The sequence below is a fragment of the Chelonoidis abingdonii genome, chromosome 13, assembly GCF_003597395.2.
Source record: "Chelonoidis abingdonii isolate Lonesome George chromosome 13, CheloAbing_2.0, whole genome shotgun sequence".
Lineage (NCBI taxonomy): Eukaryota > Metazoa > Chordata > Testudines > Testudinidae > Chelonoidis > Chelonoidis abingdonii.
In genome coordinates, this window is record NC_133781.1 from 26,150,954 (window position 1) to 26,158,648 (window position 7,695).

Here is a 7,695-nt window from a genome sequence, read left to right on the forward strand (position 1 = left end):
TTCTTTCCAGGAAGCACAAGGTGCAAAACACAGAAAACTAATGTTGGCCGTAAAAGGCAATTGCTTAGGATGCTGGTTATGTGTTTTCTTTGGTGTAAATCAGAATAGTTCCACTGACAACAGTGGAATGAAACCAGTTTACACCAGTTGAAGATCTGGCCTAATAATTTGTCCTCTATTTCTTCTGTGAAAATCAGAGCTAGGGTCTAATTTAGCATCTTGCGAAACATCCACGAAACTGCTCCTCTCAGTGGAACCGGGAAATGTCAGAACTGATCAAGTTGTCCTTGAGCAGATGGACAGCTTCAGCTAGGTTTGAGCTGAGAAATGAAACAAGGCATTAGAAATTCTAGAAGGCCAGAAGTGGCTTGATCAAATATGTCATCACAGACAGGGATATTCCAGGATGAAAACATTTTTTTAAAATGACCAAATTTAGCTCTCTTAGTTTGATTATACCCATAAATAACTATGGTCAGGATAGCTGACTAGGGCTGCACTGATGTAGTCTTTTGAGATTCAGCGTTAGTGGCATTTGACCTACTTTTATGCGGGAAGGCAACTATCTGGAGACGTCTTTTTCAGAGTGAGACAACAGCAAAGCAACTGCCTTATGGGCAGAGAAGACATTGATGGAGCAATATGCCTAAAAGTTAACTAGGGGAAGTTACAATGGTCTAGAAAATGTTTGTGTTATAATGGGCTCTCTGACTGTTGTTTGGCCTCATTGCTAGCATTACACAGAACCACTGAAAGCCGAGATGAAGAAACCTGATTTGATCAACTACTCGAGTTCCTGAAGAAGCACAATATTCTTCTGCACAAATTTTCTTCCCCTCTGCTCCAAGGAAGCTTCTAGGAAAAATTCCCTTTTTCCCAATAAGCTGATTTCAAGCTCTTTGCCCTAAATGTAAATGTTATGTCCATAATGTCAGAGGGGATTGGCACGGTTGGCTGCCACTGCTTAAACAGTCCATTTTGTCACTTTATGACACTTTCACTGCGACATTATATAAAACGCAGAACGTAAGGTGCTATGAAGTGAATATAAATTGTTAATTTTGCTATCTGTTCAGTGTGGGAATTCAGATTCAACTGTAGGTTGGTGAATCACAGGAAAAATCAAAGATATCCAGTTTCCTTGGTAGCTGTAGTAGCTCCCTGAACAGAGAAACTTTCCTGTAGGCTATAAACAAGGATTTCCACAGTGCCAGATACTGATAATGATGAAGAAAACTCTGGAAGTTCTACTTGTACCCACCATTGTCTATTTATTTCATCAGTCTAATTCCAAGTGGATCCTGGCAGTGTATGTACCACTCAGCATGTTTACACATCACAGATGATAATGAGAGAATATATTATTATAAGGTTACAAAGTTTTCATTGACATGATGGGGACATTCCCATACCCAACAGTGGCAAATCACGTGTGAATCAAGCAGGATTGTCCCCAGGTTCCAATACAAGCTTTATAGCACCCATAAAAGTGTGCTTGTCTCTTTGCAAATGTGGGCCATGGTGACTGTTTTGGAGGACAATGATGGTCAAGTAGCCCCAAGGGATATAAAAGAAATTATACGAAGTCTGTGTTAATGTATATTGGCCCCTGTGCTGTATCACCCTCCAGGTATCATTTCCAGGGCAAGGGCAGTATTATTACATGAGGGCTGTTTACCAAAATGGCCACTATTTGTTTAAAATACACGTTGACAAAAATTGCATTTTTTAGAAGCTAAACTATGAAAATGATTCCTGGAGACTTCTTTGAAAGGGGGTGCGTGTCCTGCCTCACACATGTTTGTATTGCTTCGAACCCGCTTGAACAGAATTCTAGTACAGCACATGATGCTCTTTCAGCTAATCAGACAGAGTAAATAGTCTGGATAATTAAATGGATGTTACCCATGTACGACCTTAGAGCTCCAGTTCTTCCCCTGTGAATGATTTAACCACAAGAGAGAGCTTGGTTCAAAGTCAGTCCAGGAGATAAGTAGCTGCTTGATACCTACTACCCTCTGATGGCTGTTTGATGATCTCAGTCTAATCCCTAGTCAGCAGGCGTCCCCATCAAAAATCTCATCATTGGAATGGACAATGAGACAAGAGTTGTAAGTTTTTCAGGGAAGGGGCCATCTTTTTATTATATGATTATAGTGCCTGGCACAAAGAGGCCTTGATCCGTGATTTAACAATAACCTCAACAAATAATAATAATACCATATGCCTCGTAGAGAGAGTTCCTCCAGCTCAGAGCTGGGGCAGCCGCAGGGAAGCTTGCTGTACCTTCCCAGTGGATCGAGGAACTCCATCTTCCAGGGGGGAAACACTGGACACTTTCACCAACAATAAATCCCCTTACATTTTATTTTGTTTTAAACTGAAATGGAACCGATAACCTCCCATGATGCCCAGGAGATGCATATATTAATATGTGACTGTGTTAGATACATGGTTTCTGTGCTGTCCAAGATTCAGCCAGCAGAGAGTTAATCAACAAATGCGCTCTTCAAGAGCCACCAGTCTCTTAGTACCTTGGACCTATAGCTCAGGCCTAGGGCCACTGAAACACACGAGGTCTTCACTGATTTATTTGTAATCCTCCAAGAGGTGGTAGTGAGGGCTGGGACGAAGCCATGCAAAGGTCTCAAAACCACACGTCAAGGGAAATAGCTTGTTTAGCAATACAATTAGTTATGGATATTGAAAACCTAAAACATATTTTTAAAGGGTATAAAAGATAAGAGAAAAAGATGCAGTCCTTGCCTGGGAAGATTCTTACAGGGACACTCACTTTAATGAGCATAATTTAACTTACCATTGTCACAAGTATCATCTAATAGTAAGTGAAAGAGACTAGAGAAAAGTGTATATTTCTTTTGTTTTTCTTCCCAGTTTGCTCTGTGGATTGACAACACTTGTTATAATTTTCTCAGTTTCCCCTGTATAATCAGTTACGGCCTGGGCCTGTGAACGCATACGCATATGGATAACTTAGCTGAGTAGTCCACCTGTCTTCTACAGGGTGACTCACTTATGTAAGTGCTTGCAGGCCTGGGCCCTTCACTGGGTTCTTCGTTGTTTGTGAGGGGTCTTTAACACAGCAGCTAGGTGTGAAACACATAGGGCCTGATTCTCCGATGATGAGCATCCACATTTCACTGCATAACCCTCTCAAGCTCCAGTCAAAGGCAATGGGAGCTGTCAGGTGCACAGTACTTCTGAAAACCAGGCCCTTAAAGAACAATCTGTTCCACCTTGCATGTGACACTTCCTACCTTTCCCACCCCTGAAGAAGAGCTTGGTGGAGCTCAGAAGCTTTGCCAACAGAAGTTGGTCCAATGACAGATATCACCTCACCCATCCTGCCTCTCTCAGGCCCTTAAGGAAACAGGTGTGATTGTAGAACACAATAGTTGAGAGGGGAGCGTAGGGGCAGGTGCACTACTTCAAACAGCTGCTCTTTCTTTCTTTTTTTAAACTGATGAAATTGGCAGGGCCTCTTTGATGTTTAAAACCAGGGAACGGATAGCTTTGGATGGGAGATTGGGAGATGATTTCACTGCATAACCCTCTCTCTCTTTCACACTCACACACACAAGGATGACCAGCAGGGCCAGCGCTTCCATTTAGGCAACCTAGGTGGTCGCCTAGGGCACCAGGATTTGGGAGGGCGGCAGCCTGCTCTGGTGGACCTCCCGCAGGCATGCTAGCGGAGGGTCTGCTGGTCCCGCGGCTCTGGTGGAGCATCCGCAGGCACGCCTGTGGCAGGTCCACCGGAGCCGCGGGACTGGCGAGCCAGCCCTGCACTTAGGGCACCAAAAACCCTGGCGCTGCTCCTGATGACCAGACAGCAAGTATGAAAAATTGGGATGGGGGGGAAAGCCCCCAAAATTGGGACATCTACTCATCCTCTCTCTCCCACACACCCACCCTCCCTTCCACTGGGACTCCTGCAACAGGGCTGAAGAGAGGAGCAGGATTCCCATCTATACTTCAATCCCCCCTCCCCCCAGGTTCCACCCACTCTGCCAGCCCTTACGCTTTGCTTAGTGTGGCTGGCTTTTCCCTGCCGATCACAAGGGATCGCCCATCACCCGCCCTCCTCTTCATTCATGAAAGGGAACGCAAGCCCCGCCTCCTCCGCACGCCCGACTCCAAATATATCAATCGCCTGCGTGTGGCTCTCGCCCCGCTGACTGTCCAATCAGAGACGCCAGGGGAGGGCGAGGGGCCAATGGGAAGTGTCCGAGTGACACACACCAGCTGCATGATCGAACTAGAGCTGTCAAACCTCATGCTCTCTGGGAGGGATCACCGCCCCCTTCCCCAGGGCTTTCTCTTTGACACCCTCGCAGCTGCAGAGCGGCACGAAGGCGAAGTATCATGCAATGGCACGGCGGGGTAGGGGCAGTGTGTAACCATCCATTCCCAACTCAGAAATAAAAGTCCCCGTTCCACAACATGGTTATTCCTCCCCTACCCCCACCCCGCGCCGTTTATGGCACCCCAATTCCTCCAGGTCAGTTCCCACTTGCCCACACAGAAAATGCCTGAGCTCCTTATGCTGATTACCCCTCCTCCCATACCCCAGTGCCACGTGTTGATTGTAGCCCCCAAAAAATGCACCACGGCCCCTAGCCCCTGCCTGTAAAGTTTTCTTGCCCCATGCACTTGCTACTTCAGGTCAGTAAATTAAACACAAACATGCATTAGAGACAACTAATGATCCTACCAACTTTCCCACCAGGGCATGAAATGTAAATCTCCCCTGGCCCATAAAGCCTAGTGGTGTCACTTCAATGACACGCTTCGTTGGTTAGCTTTGATTTTACAGAATTAAGCGGCCAGAATATATCCAGGACAGTATACGCTGCTGGCACACATTCAGGGGAGTCTCTGTTTACACCAGCTGGGGTGTGGCTCTATTGACTTCAATGAAGCTACCAGCTGAGGATCTGGGCCCATTGATTTCAAGGGAGCTAGGCCAACTAACATCCGTGGGGATCTGGCCCCACTGTCTTCAGTGGATATTCACTAGCTAGGAGCCAGCCCAAGGTTGTTTTAAAGAAAGAACCCTCCGGGGACAAAGTACGTTTCTGTATTAGCCACCTTTTTCCGGTAGTATTTCCCCCACTTACTCCCAAACCTAACCAAAAATGCACCAGTTACTGTTTACATCTGGCCAGTGGCGTTAAATGATGGTGAACAAACGAGAAAGACTGCTCCAGACTCTGGGTACTGGAGCCAGGCTGATGGAAATTCTACATAATTGCTATTTGCATTGCCTCCACTATGTATACTTTGGGGAGGTGGGGGGGATGTATGCAGAGCAGAGAGAAAGGCAAGTCTTGTAGTTAAAAGTCTGAAAGGCTAATAACAGGTTACATGTAGCTTTTGCATTTTCAAGGGATTGTCATAAATTACATTCACAAAAAAGAAGCTGGTGTTTGAAAAGCACAGCCCATGTGCTGCCCGTGATTCACGTGCACTACCAGCTCTGCCCTGCAGCAGTCGCCATTCTAGACACTGACTTGCCAGCACACGGGCGTTTTCAAAAGGGTCAAGCGATCTCTGTTTTGGCACCTAAATCAAGAGGTCTGATTTTCAGCCTTTTCTACTGAGAACAAATGGGTGCTGAGCTCTTTTCAAAATTCAGCCCTTGGTGCATATAGTAACTTTCTGACCATAGCATATTGTCCTTAGATTGTGAGCTCCTTGGGTTGTGCTTTTGAAGAACTGGGGCACTGCTGTAAATAAATAAGCACCTGTAATGATGCGTGCAACTTGGTGCAAATGAATAGTCCTATTGGGCCTACCCACGTGAGTAACGTTACTTACATGCATAAATATTTGAAGGGTGAGGACCTTACATGGGCAGGGACTCCGTCTTTGTATGTACTGGGACAAAGCACTCTGAGTAAACCTGTTTGCGGTCCCTGGGCTGAATCATAATCTAAAAAATAACAAGAAAAATCTGGTTGCGAAGTTTTTTCATGCCATCCAGGACCAAAAACACCGGTTGCCTTGCTTTGGCCATGCAGAGGGGAGCTTTGCCTGCTTTTTGTTTATACGGTCTTAAAAAATCTGAAATACGTGTTCTGTGTTACCTAGATGGGGACAGGAAAAGTTTTTCAGTCCACTAAAACTGGAAATGAGCTCCAGCCACACAGTTGGGACTGGACCTGCCACTTAGGACACGGGTGTTCTGGTTCTGCCCTTCCCCTCAAAATAAATACAGTTGAGTAAGGGGGGAAAGGAGTTAGTGCAGCCTATAATGTGGGACTCACTCAGGTGACGGGTTCTAATCCCAGCTCTACTCCTGGACTGCGGGGTGACCTTAGGTGAGTCCCTGTACCTCAGTTTCCCCTTCTGCAAAATGAGGGAAGTGATTTACTCGACCTCCCTTTATAAAGTGTGTTGAGACCTCCTGATGAAGTATCATGCAAGAGCTACGCCTGCGGGAGAGGAGACGGACTGCATGAGGAATACAGGTTTGGGGTCCAATCTCTAATTAAAGCCTTTTGTATAAAGTTTTTTAAAAAACCCATTCTGTGTCTGTTTAATATTTCACATATGGGGAGAGAGGGATGTGAACACAGCTTAAGCCAGAGTTCTGTTTATGTGCCAGTTATATTACAATCAGATATTGTTTAATTAGGATGCAGCCTGAAAACAGACATTTGGATCATTAAAACGGGCCAATTTTCTCCTAATATGAACAGTTGGGGGGAAGGAGGGTTAAGTTTTTTTATACCGCAGAATAAATTTCACCACTCTCCTGTCCTAAAGTTGACCAGAAAAAATAAAGGCAATAGGCTGCTGGTTAGCATTGTCTAAGAAGGGAAGAGTTCAAGAACAACTGATACCTATCTCGCTGGCGGCTGGTTACAAAGCAGAGACAGAGCGAATGAGGGTAGGAAGGCGGATTGAGCATGGAAAGGGTTACAGGCAGGGCGCAAAGCTGGCAGCAGCCGTGGTAAAGGGGGTTGCCTGTCCCTTTAAGGCTCCGGCAGCTCTGGGAGAATTGCAGGGATAATACGATTGGGGCGGCAGGATCACTTACTTCTGACGTTCCAAAGCCTGGGGGAGTTGGCTGGAGATTGTTTCCCTTTGATAAGGTCCTGGAAACTTAGTAACAACTCCAGAGATGAAAAAAAAATTCCAAGTCTGAAAGCATTAAAAAAAAAAAGCAACATAATAAAAAATCCGCCTTTGAAAAAGAATTAGCTCCAGCTGTATGCCAGGCTGCCACGGGGGAGTCTGGCGCAATGGTGCAACAGGAAGCTGAGGCGTGTATGGGGTGGGGGGTTTTTGGTGGGGAGGTGTTGCAGAAAGGCGCTTATCTCCCTTGCAGGACCGTTCTCTCGGTTCTTCACTTTGATGTGCACAGTTAAACCCACAGCTCAGTGTTTGTTGGAATAGCCTGGAGGACATTTGGTGCATGGAATGACTGCCTGAAACAGGACCTGAGTTGAAAGAAGGGGGGTAGGGGGTCAGGAGAAGCAGGGAGGGATCAGCTCTTTTGTATTTTTTTAAAGGGGGGGTTGTTGGTAGAAGGAGAGGATCACCCTGAACTCTTTAGCTTTTACTCATACATTCCGTGCAGCCGCTTTCTGCCAATGCTCTCAGATGCTATTGCAAAGCCAGAGAGGAGGAGGAAGAAGAAGAAAATATAGGGGGGGCGGGGGGGCA